This window comes from Schistocerca americana, chromosome X, assembly GCF_021461395.2.
Source record: "Schistocerca americana isolate TAMUIC-IGC-003095 chromosome X, iqSchAmer2.1, whole genome shotgun sequence".
Classification (NCBI taxonomy): domain Eukaryota; kingdom Metazoa; phylum Arthropoda; class Insecta; order Orthoptera; family Acrididae; genus Schistocerca; species Schistocerca americana.
This window is the reverse complement of record NC_060130.1, coordinates 916,898,282-916,911,268: the sequence shown is the minus strand read 5'-3', so window position 1 is coordinate 916,911,268 and position 12,987 is coordinate 916,898,282. Positions and strand designations below refer to the sequence as shown.

The 12,987-nt window shown below is 36.8% G+C and overlaps 1 long non-coding RNA gene across 1 annotated transcript; it reads left to right on the top strand.

Moving 5' to 3' along the window:
• Window positions 1-364: 364 nt before the first annotated feature.
• On the top strand, window positions 365-11,807 carry LOC124554682. The gene is made up of 3 exons (XR_006968410.1): window positions 365-499; window positions 577-672; window positions 11,753-11,807. It is a non-coding gene; the product is annotated as an uncharacterized LOC124554682 (long non-coding RNA).
• Window positions 11,808-12,987: the final 1,180 nt, after the last annotated feature.

Below are 12,987 nucleotides of genomic sequence, written 5' to 3'. Positions count from 1 at the left end.
TAGACTGTCAGAAATTAAGCAAAAAAGTTCAAATCAGTTCACAGGAGAAAGCGTCTTGCAACGCTGTTTCTAACTCAGTTAATTTCAAAATTTAAAGCAACCCTTCTTGTGTAGAGTACCGCCTTTCAAGGACTTTGTTTTGTGTTAGTGACAACGACAACAGTAAAATACCAAAATACTTTCCTTTGTAAGGTAGGAAGCGTAAAACTCCCCAGTTACCATTAAATAGCCTATATTTTTGTGCGACTGAAGTGAGTTATGAAATTATTTTGCTTCCTGATCTATGAAAGTTTGCTTATTTGTTCGAAGAGGTTAAAAACGATAGTCCAGAATATGAATGTGTCAGAGAGTATTATCTTTGGCGCAATAAGTCGGTTGTTACGTGTATATCAGCACGAAATTACTTGGGAGGAGGTCGGCGAAATAATCGCCGGATATATGTCGATCCAGTATCATTAGCTTTTTGCTGTTCAGTATGACTAGAAACAATGATGATTCTGTAAGTACCACTGACATGTTATTACTACGACTTGTCTTATTTCTTGCGTTCCTAAGCACCTTACGCGCTTTTTACAGTTCCAACAGTTGCTCAATGCATACCTGACGATTACGGAGAAATGCTTCAGACAATGTATCCATAAGAATGAAAGAGCCGAGTTGAAACTTAGAGAGGTAAATATTACTGCCATAACATGTAGCGTTTTATTCATGACACATTTTCATTCAGTTACGGGACATTTTGCTCGTAACGACTGTAATAGTCCTACCGCTGATTGCGTCGTTAACAAGACGGCTACCTAGAAGGCTAATACTGTCGTCCTGTTTCAAATGCTCACAACTTCTTCCAAATTACTCTGTTATTTGAACACTTTAATTTTTAACTATTTCTAGCTCTAATAGTCTATTAATGTGTATCTTACTTGTTCTGACTCAAACGACATATAAAATATTGAGATTAGGAGGGTTAGCTGCTTTATTTCAATAAAGCCAAAGAGATTCGCCACTATTTATCAAACCGCCATTGTAAAATTAGCAGTGGAAGTAATAATTCTGTGATTAATTGCAGAAAACTGAAAAATAAATGTAAAAAGAGTTAACGAATGAACAGCAAGTGTGTAAATAATTATGACTGTTATACGTAAAAAATGTAGGCCTACAGTAAGTCAATCTGCTATTATTACTCTAATATTAACACATGTGACTTTATTGGACTATTGGTGAGATGTATAAATCGTACTGAAATCAGACAGCATGTGACAGAATTAGGTTTGGATAAGTGTAGTTATAACTATTAAAAACTTTTTTCCTCAAACTCATCTTATGTAGTCCTATAGTGAAATCTTTTACATAACAAACAGGATTTTCTGTTTAACATGTAACCTGAGGTAATATATTAGTATGTGTTAGCAGAAAATCTTTACAAATTATTATATAACAAAGATAGTAAAATAATGTGTGTAGAAATTGTGAAAGTATTTCCTTCAATACACGGTGAACAGACTCATGTCACTAAAGAATATTTACTGAATGTGATCCAGCTGTATTTTTAGTGTGATGTCCCTTGTGGGAAGACTGAAATCTTTAATGAATTTTGCATACTAAGTTACCTGTACATCAGTGTAAAGTATAGTGTGGTGGCTCTAGAATTAAAATTACACATTTCAGTTGCTGTGATCCTCTATTGCCTTTTTGGTTCTCGTATTTGTGGTATTAACTGTCACTTATTGCAAAAATACTTAGCTTTTGTTGGTGGCAAGTAGCATTTATCCACAGTAATGAAATGAAGCAGTGTTTGCCTGAACAAAATAGACTGTCTTAACAATTAAAGAGTTCATAAAATCTGAGTTTATGGATACTTTCATAAGCAATGTAATTATTGAAGTGAATTTTAAGAGATGTTTTACTAGGTAAAACTAATCTAATTGTACTAGCAGGGAATTTCTTTACCAGAGCTCATGTGCACACATAGCTGGCAACAAAAGTGATATTCTACAATAGTATTGCTTTCAATATCTCTCAGTCTTCATTTCTTTGCTTTTATTTTTAAGTAGCTGTATGTTAAACATTTTTGCAAAGCAGAAAATTGGAAACATGGGGGCAAAATTCATTAAAGGGCATCTACTGTATTGTAAATGGGTTTCAGTCTTAAACTGTAGATATGTGCTTCTGAGTTCATTCAAACTGACTCCTTTGCATCTTTCTTTCTTGTTTTAGTTTGTGTAAATACTGAAATAAAAGAAAGTCATATGGCTTTGTTGGTTGGGAGATGCCGAAGGGCAGGTTCAACCACATAACTGAAAAGGCTTTTTGTTTTCCCTACGTGCAAAACAGCACTTTTCCTTTGCAAAGTGTGAGAGTGGTGTGCTTAAGTATATCTGATAAGTATAGGTGACTGTGATGGGTGTGTGTAGTGTGGAGTCATGTTTGCGTTGGATGATGATGAACAAAGGGACAGGATGAAACCAAGTATCAGTATATACCCTACATCTCTTGAAGAGCACCTAGAGGGCTGCCAAGCTTAGCATCCATATCTGTCAGTTTTATCACCATCAACAGTGTCACATGCCCTCTCTACCTGAGACACTACAGAGAGATTTGGAAGTTTAATTCAGGACATTGTCACAATGACTCTTGGTCACAGACTTTAAAACATCACCCCTTTGCCACAAGGCAAGCAGCCAAAAGCAAGTGACATAGACAGGCAGTTGCCCATCTAAGTACTGATTAAGCATGGCACTGTTTAACTTCAGTGATCTGACAAGAATCAGTGTATTGAAAGAAGCAAGGCAATTACCAGTACTGAAATGATTAAATAACATTTTTCTCCCTTTTTTTAATTTTACCTTCAGAAGATGAAGGACATCATGCTTTGGAATATACAGCAAATCTTGAGAGATATAGGATGAAAACTTTGTCCTTAAAATAACAGTGCATTCATTCTTATATAAACACTCTAGTATAAAACTCTAATCGGTGTGCCATTCACACCTGTCATGTAGTTATTCAAATGACTGGGACACATTTCAGTGACAGTCATAATATTACATTCTTCCTATTATCATCTTGTTTCTATAGAAACAAGATGATAATATGTTACTAATGTCACATCCTGATAAATTGTACATTATTTTAGCATATTTCAAGTGAATATGTGTTCTCACTACTCTAGTCTGTCAATCATCCTTCACTGTAAAATATGTAAATGTAAGCAAGTGTGTGTGTGTGTGTGTGTGTGTGTGTGTGTGTGTGTGTGTGTGTGTGTGTGTGTGTGTGTGTGTTTGTGTGTGTGTAGGTTTGCATGTTTTTTCTGTGTATATTATGACTCTTTCTACTGAGTAGCATGTATCCATGGTACACCAAGTTTAGTAACAAACTGTAGCATCAGATTCTTAACAAACTTTTATTGAGAACTATCTGGGTTCCACCTTTTCTTATTCGAGCAACAGGATAGTACACAAATAACTCTAACAATACCCAGAAAACTGTCATGATATATAAACAGTTCCCTGCACATCATTTGGTGATTATAATAATAATTAATAAAAACAATTAATAAAAGGGAAAAGCACATTTCCCTTGTTAATAAAGTCTTGAAAAAGCATACATTAACGAACAGAGATCTCCCACAGTTATCAAACTGTACTCCTTGTTTAAGAAGAAGGAGTACTGAGGATCAGTTTGTACAGTGTGTAGAGTCAACCTTCTACTACTGCATGCAGAAAGTGAAGGGAATAGGGAAGTATGACATTGCTAGTAAAACTATTACACAGTGAAGGAAAGGAAGTGAATAAATTAAAACAGCACTGCATTTGTTTGTTTCATGCTTAAATGGTTACTTTTATTTATATTGAATCAATGGGTACAATTATGGTGATCTGTTTATCTTTTAGGAAGTTAATTATTGATTAGTTGTGAATGTCAGTCAGAGATGATAGTGGGCTTTGTCTGGATGGTAACCACATCAGCAGGAGTGTGCTTATTATTATTGCTGTTTGCAATATTGCTACTGTTGATTGGTGTTCCTTCATTATTCTCTAGCTTAGTGCGAAATCTAAGTTTTCTAGAGTTTAACATTACATATCTGGTAAGTTAATTAGCTTCAGAAAAACCGAAACACAATATTATAAAGTTTGATGACTGTCTCTCTAATGAATAGTGTCAGTGTGTCAAAAACAACACATTAACATACTCAAAATCTGCTATTGCATAGTGTAGTAATAAGTTCAATTCTTGATATCTTTTAATTAACCTGGTTTCCAGTAAAACTAGATACATTAATAGGATCATCATATTGAAAGCAATAGTCTGAATAATAATTCTAAGTGAGGCAAAGTCTAATTAATGTTTTATGGGATTGCTGGTATAGCCAACCAATAAGTTATATCATATCTACCTAAAAGAATGCAGAATGTTGTACCTAGTAATTCAACCTGCATGTAAGCCACCTTCTGTCTAACATACTAAAAACAGAATTACTTGTTTTTGTGGATGACACTAGCATTCTAATCATCCAAACATTCACACAGAAACAGAATAAGTGATAAACAGTGTTCTTAAAAGTATCATTGACTTGTTTCCTGTTAATTGTCTCATCCTCAATTTTAAAAAGACACTACATATTCAGTTCTGCACATCTGGTGGTATTACACCAATATGTGTAACATATGATGAGGAAATAATAAATATGATGAAAACATCAAAATTCTTAGGTATCCATACTGCTGGGAATTTAAACTGGTGAAACACTTTTTGGAACTCCTAAAACAATTTAGTTCAGCCACATTTCCACTTAGAATCATGGCAAATCTTAGGAGACAGAAGTCTGTAAGTGACATATTTTGCGTATTTTTATTAAATAATGTCATATTTAGTAATGTTCTGGGGTAATTCATTTTTCAGAAAGAAAGTCTCCTTTGCTTGAAAATGTGCAATTCAAAATGAACAATGATGTGTATAATGACAATACCAGAAGGAAAAATGACATTCCTTACTCAACATTAAGGTTGTCTTTCACACAGCAAAGAGTGCACAATGCTACAACAAAAGTTTTGGCAACTTATCCAATGGTATAAAATGTCAGACAGACAGCAAACTAAAATTTGAAAACAAATGGAGTAAATAAGACGGAAACTTAAAAATTCCTTAACAGTTCTTTCTATTCTGTAGAAGAATTTGTATTATAGTAATGTGTAAAGGTATTGGGTAGGAATTACTAACTCACATCTGCATATTTTTTAAACAAAAAAACACTTAGAAATGTTCAGCATGTGACCATGTTTACAAATTAATTTGTGATGTGAATGTAAAAGACTCCTTCCACATGATTACAATTTATTACGCAATATAATCCACACAACATGTAACTATTAACTGATAGATCCAGGTACACACACACTACATATGCACTATACAGATATTTGACCAAAAATGAACAAATAAATAATATTAATTATTAGCAGCAGTGCAGTCTTAGCAGGTGGAGTGGTTCCAGCTTTCTATATTTTACATTCTCAGAAAAGAGAACTGTTTCAGTTTCTTGGATAAATGATGAAAGACCATTTGTACATAATGAGTGTCAACCCAATATTGATCTCTGTGCCAAGTGTGTAGAGATTATTTGCCATTCTGAAGATGATGTTTTATTGTGTACATTCACTGAGTTTTTTAATGCAACATTCCGCATCATTTTCATGAGACAGGATAAAACCAGTTACCAGAAAGGTGTCTGACACTATAATATTTGAGCTTCTGTGAGAGAATCCTGTGTACAGCACAATCAAATGTTTTTGACATGTCAAGGAATATAGCAGTTCACAATATTTTATCGAACCTGATTTGTGAATTGAAAAGTAACATGTTGTGTGGAGAGTTTCTTTGGAAACATGGAGACTGGCTAAGAAATCACATTGTGAGAGGTGCATTATGGTTCTTACAAATATAATATTTTCCAGCACCTTTGAACTCAGGAACTAATAATATCTGACTGATCCTTTTAAAATACAAATTAAGACTGACTATATTATTTTGAGAGAGGTATGTTATGCTTCTTACTAACATAATCTTTTCCAATACCGCTGAAGAAGAGGTAACTAGTGAGACAGCTCAATCATTATTCATATTTATCTTTCTATCTGTCTTGTAAAGAGATCTGGGAAAAAAATTTTTCATTCCGCCCGGAAATGTCCCTTACAATAATGATGTACTGTGCATGTGACTGAATACATTGCATACATGAGAAGAAGATAATTTTAGTACTTTGCTTTAGACAGGAGACACTTCCATAGGAATTTGCAGTTTCACGGAGTTAATTACATTCTTAATTTCTTTGCTAGAGCATGGAGTAACTGTGATTTACCTGTATTCATGTTGCATTGCTTTTTCTCCACGTATTGTGTTGCTTTATCTCTTGAGCTGTCCACGTCAATCTTCTGAGATACTTCCAAGAACTGATTATTAAATAATTTGGCCTCCTGGCTGCTATCATTTATTATTTGTGTATTTTCTTTAATAATGAAGTCCTCATATTCCATACATGATTTTCTAGTTTCTCTTTTAACTACTGTCCACATACATTTAAATTTATTATCTGAGTTATTAATTTCAGATATTTTTTGAGGTTTTCTTCAGTCATAAAAGTATTTCTTGTAATATTTCATCAGTCCTTGTTCTCTATTTGTCTCAACCAATCCAAACAATCTATTTTTCCTTGGTCACTATATTTTTTATTGCTTATGTAATGTAGTGCTTTCTTATGTCTTATTAGTGCCATACCTTATTGTTTTCTTGAGAAATTAGCTGTTAAATAGTCTAAATTTGGAATTGACATCTGTCCTATTATACATATCTTCTCAGATAACTTGCAGCAAGGCTGCATTAAATTTTTCTGTTGCCTTTCATTAATTACTCTGTTTTCCACGATACGACTTCATTGTAATCAAATGCATTATTTATTAGTGTATTGCTTTTATATGTAGTGTTCGTGGGAAAATTAACAAAACAATAATTCTAATAAATGTTAACAAAAAATTGAAAACTATTTACATTATCTGATCTTTCAGAAAATCAGTACGAAATCTCCACAGGCTTTTATCAGATTTCTTTTGTCTACTAGGTGGCATGGCATAATAATGACTCAAGTTTTAAGTGAAAATTTCTCAGTTGGGTTCTATGTACTGTGTCAATTCTAAATGATTTTCCCAGCAGCAGCAGTTCAAAAGTAAAGGATTCCAGTTGTTGACCTAAGCAGAAACCACTAGTTTCAATAGTTCTGATTCCTACATTATTTTTGACATACATGACAGCTCCTCCTTCGTTCATGTTTTTTTTAGAGAAATGGGTTGCTAATTTATAATCCTCTTTGTTTAAAATTGCAGATCCCTGTATTTACATGGTACACAGGTAAACATAATGCACCAACTTCCTTGTGACATTCTGGGTTATTTAAAGAGGTAAGCATGTTGTACTGCAGTGATCAATACTTGGGCATAGGTTTCTAGACTGTAAGCAACTGTCTTAATTCAGAGTGCAAACTAGAAACTTACCCTGTATGACAATTACAGTTCAGTTGCATGTAGAGATGATCAGAGGAGATAGGAAACAGAAGACTGTAGAGTGTGGATAATGTAGAGAGTTGTAAATATTGAATAAAATTATTAATTTCAGTGTAAGAAGTTGCCCCAGTTTTAAAAGATATCTCTAACAAGACATAAATATTGCATATGGGGGAATACAACATTTTAATATGCATAGAAAGTGACATTTGTTTTCACTTAATTTATTGAGTATTTTCTACTAACTCATTATTGTAGCCATATTCTTTGTGATTTAAGGTTACTTTACATTAATTTAGTTTATTGCTAATACTGGATATTTTATGTGAATATTCTTAGATCTTCCAGTTCATGTTCAGCCTTATAATATATGTTTAAATTGATTTACTATATGTGTTTCAGTATATATTATTGGGCACTTTTTTAGCTGCTCTGAATTTTGCTTCTTGTGTCAATACAAATGCATGAATGTTATGTCGACACTAAACATTTTAGATCTAAATGAGACCACACGTTAAAAATCAAAAGCAATGAGTGATTCACAGGCACTCTCAATGAGAAAGAAAACTTACTGGCTTTTGCAATAAAGCCTCCCTCGAGCTAGAGTACACACACACACACACACACACACACACACACACACACACACACAAAAGTTTAACATAGATAGAGGCCATGAGGTTACAGGAATATAGGAAGTGTTGCAAGGATAAAGCCCATCTGTGAAGTTCAGAAAAGCTGGTGGTGGAGGGAAGGACACAGATAGCCCAGATTTTGAATCAGCCATTGAATATGAGCATGTTGTACCCCGCTGCATGTTGTGTCACTGGCTAGGCAACTTTGTTCGTGGTCACAATTTGATGGTGGCCATTCATTCTGCTGGACAGCTGGTTGGTTGTCATACTGACATAAAGAGTTGTGCAGTGATTGTAGTAGAGTTTGCATATCACATGATTGCTTTTGCAGATGGCCCTGCCTCTAATGAAGGAGGATAATTCTTTGAGAGGACTGGAGTAGGAAGTGCTAGGGGAGTGTTTTAGGCAGGTCTTGCATCCAGGTCTTCCACAGGAATAAGATCCCTGTGGCAAGGACTTGGGAGTGGGAGTGACATAAGGATGGACTAGGATGCTGTGAAGGTAGGATATGTAATGGAACACTATTTTAGGAAAAGTGGGAAGTATCTTGGCAAGGATGTCCCACATTTCACAGCATGGCAATAGGTAACCAAACCCCTGGTAAAGGATATGGTTCAGTTGTTCCATTCCCTGGTGATAATGAATGATCGAGGGACTAATAATTTGCAGCTGATTCCTGGGGGGTGGTGGCAGTATTAGGGGCAATTAAAAATATAGCACATGAAACATATTTGTGGACTGGGTTGGGGGGTTAATGCCCATTTGTGAAGGCCCCTGTGAAACCTTCAGCATACTGGGAAAGGGAGTTTTCGTTACTGCAGATACACTGTCCACACGTGGCCAGGCAGTATGGGAGGGATTTTTTGGTGTGGTATGGATGACAGATGTCAAAATGTAGGTACTGTTGGTGGTTAGTGCATTTAATGGGAACAGAGATGTGGATAGAGCCATCTGAGATGTGGAGGTCAGTGACTAGGAAAGTGGCACATTGGCACACTGGGTTGAGGAGGACCAGTTGAAACAGGTGGGAGAGAAGGTGTTAAAGTTATGATAAAACGAGGATAGGCTGTCTTGGCTCTGAGTCCAGGTCATGAAGGTACCATCAATGAACCTGAACCAGACAAGGAGTTTGGGAGTTTGAGATGCTAGGAAAGTTTCCTCCAGATGGCCCATAAAAACATTGGAATAGGAAGGTGACATGCAGGTCCCCATGGCTGTGCTGCAAATTTGTGTATATGCCTTTTCTGCAAAGAGATAGTAGTTTTGTGTCATAATATAGTTGATAAGTTGTATGAGGAATGAGATAGTGGGTTTGGAGTCAGAAGGACACTGAGAGAAGTAATTGTCAACAGCAACAAAGTCATGTGCGTGAGGGTTCTTGGTGTATAGGGAGCTGCCGTCTACAGTAATGAGTAGGGACACACAAGGTAAAGTGGTGAAGATGGTGGATATTCTGTGAGGAATGTGGTTAGTATCTACAAAGTGAGAGGCTAGGTTTCAGGTAGTGGGTCGGAAGTGTTGGTCAACAGGAGCAGAAATTCTGTCAGTAGCAGGACAATAACCAGTTACAATGAGGTACCCATGATTGTTTGGTTTATGAACTTTGGGGAGAGCATATAGAGAGAGGATGTGTGGGGTGTCATTTTGGATGAGGATAGACATCAACTTTTAGGAGAGGTTATGGGTGGTGGTTAGTGTTTAACGTCCTGTCAACAACGAGGTCATTAGAGACGGACCACAAGCTCAGGTTAGGGAAGGATTGGGAAGGAAATCGGCCATGCCCTTTCAAAGGAACCATCCCAGCATTTGCCTGAAATGATTTAGGGAAATCACGGAAAACCTAAATCAGGATGGCTGGAGACGGGATTGAACTGTCATCCTCCCGAATGCGAGTCCAGTATGCTAGCCACTGCGCCACCTCGCTCAGTGGAGAGGTTATGGTGTGGACCTAAGAATTTCATTAGGGATTGGAGGTTATGTTAAACTTCTAGAATGGGATCAGTATGACAGAGTTTATAGATGGAGGAGTCATACAATTTCCAGAAGCCTTCTGTCAGGTAATAAATATGATTTATCATGACAGTGGTGGAACCTTTATCTGGAAGAAGGATTAAATCAGGATATGTTTTGAAGTTGTTTATGGCTACCCCTTCTTCTGCTTAAAGGTTACTGTTCTTAGGAAGAGAAGGATGAGGTGGGCAAGTTGGAGGTAAGGAATTTCTAGAAGATGACTAAGGGTGGAGGGTGAATTAGATGGTGGTATGAACTGGTAGAAGCAAAGTTTAGTGTCGAGATCAGGTTGGTTTTGGTTGGAAAGATTGCTGGCAGTATGTCAGTTGTCTGACTCTATCACTTACAAACTCTGCCATAGCGATTGAATCCCAGTAGCCCGACATAACCTCCAATCCCCACTGAAATTCTTAATCCCATCCAACAACTTATCCCTTGAGTCCATCCACATCTCGAATACTGCATGGCCACCTAGGGCTGGCGTATCTGCAGTGACAAGAACTCCTTCCCCAGTATGCTGAAGGTATTACAAGGGCCTTCACAGACAAATAATACCCCTCCCACCCCCAAACCTAGCCTAAAAACAGATTTCTGTGCTATATGTTACCACACCCTTCAGTCTGCTACCATCAACAAGAATCAGCAACAAAAGATTGCTCCCTTATCACCCATTATCATCCATGACTGCATGACTGGAATAACTGAACCTTATCTTTCACTAGAGCTTTTTATCTATCACATTCTGTGAAATGAGGGATAGCCTACTCATGATGCTTCCCACCCTTCCTAAAGTAGTGTTCTGTCATGCACCCAACCTAAAAAACACCCTAGTCCATCCCTATGCCACACCCATTGCCAAAACCTTGGATCAAATCCCTGTGGAAGACCCCACCCACCCACCAAATCATACTCTAGTCCTGTCACATATGTATCCTACCCCAGTGGAGATGCAAGCAGGCAGTCTGCTGCAATGACTGTGCAGCTTGTTACATCAGTGTGACAATAAACCAACTGTCCATCAGAATGAATGGCCACTGCCAGAATGAAGTTGACCACCCAGTGGCATAACATGTAGCTTGGCACATGTTTGACTTCAATGGGTGTTTCAAAACACAGGCCATCTGGATCCTTCCCTCCACCACCAGCTTTCTTAAGCTACACAGATGGGAGTTATTCTTGCAACACTTACTCTGCTGTTGCAGGTCTTCTGGCCTCAATCTCTGTTAACCCACTGTCTCCACACCATCTGCCCAACAGTTTCCCATTCCCCTGTCATATCACCTCCTCCAAGTTTATGTTGCATGACACCTAAATTGCGCACTGCAACCTACCCTCTCCAACAACCTGTCTAATGTGTACATTTACCACCTCTCGCTCCTTCACTCCTAATCAAAATACAGGCTGCCTCTCTCTGAGCCACTAGCTACCCCCACCGCTGAACCCCTCTTCCATTTACATTTGACCAGGAGCTTTCTACCATAATTATGTATATTATATAGTGTTCTTAGTTTAGAAAAACATTTTTTAGTTGTATTTAAACTAGTAACTATGTTTCAGGTTCGACGTTATGAGGCCTGTGTAAAACGAGAAATGAAGCTGTACAGAGAAGATACGTACAATAAAAATACAGAGTGGAAGACAGAATGAAATTTTATTGTCTATGTATGTATTTAGATACAGTGTAAATTAAATGGATTTCATAAGTGACATTTTCTGATAAATGTAATACTTACAAATAAACTCTGTTTCTCTTCTCAAGTTAGTTCCTATTAGTCAGTCTTATTTGAAGGAAACATTGTCATATATATTAGGTTTTACATCAGTTATTTCTTGTAAGAGTCATCTTTTTTCTCTCAAAAAGAAGTCTTGAGCTGCTAATGTGCAGTATGATAGCTTATGAGACAGGAAGGTAGTCAAGACCCAGACTGAATCTGCATCCCATGTTAACAAGCATTCATCTGGTAAACAAGTAAGCCTGATTGGTGTCCTCAGTCAGTTAAATTTCTATGCTAAGAAAATGCTGCAGTAATTAACACCTCACCCATAAAAAACACTACTCAAAACTTTAAAATATGGAAACACACAGAACAAAATGTAAAGAAGACGTTGCCTCCTTTCTGTATCTAGTTGAATCAACAAGAAAGGAAGCCAGACACAGAATTTCAAAAGCCATAGGTGTGCCGTTACCCATCACTGGGAAAACCTGCCACAGGTTTGACCATGATGAAAATGAAAATATGAGTCTTTCATATGACCATGGCAAAAAGGCTGTCACATTAACATAGCATTATATCAGCCATATGACAGCCATTTTATCATACCAGGCTGTCAGATAAAACAGTGAGGTGTTCCATGATCACAAACAAATATACTGAAATGAGACACTCTGTGGTATTTTATTGTACAGATTAACTGGCTTAACAAATTAATCATGGAGGTGTACTCCGAGAGAGTTACTAAAGCTTACCCCAAAGGTCATCTCATCAGTGCACACAGGATACAAGACTGACCTTCAGGATCCATTGGTAAGCTGCTTTAAGAACTAAAATGGATGACCTTGATCTCATCAGTTAGATTTCATTTTTCTGAAATGGATGCCCCCATAAATTGTTGTAACTCTTCTTTTATGAGGTTCATCAGTCAGATAGGTGTCCTATGGATAGTTTTCTGTAAACAGAGAGTGTTTCTTCTAGATCTAATGAAGGGCAGAAGTATTGGAACCAGAGAATTCAGGATGAGTGTTGGAAACATGGTACATCTGGCACCTTTTGCACCCAAAACATGCTGCATAA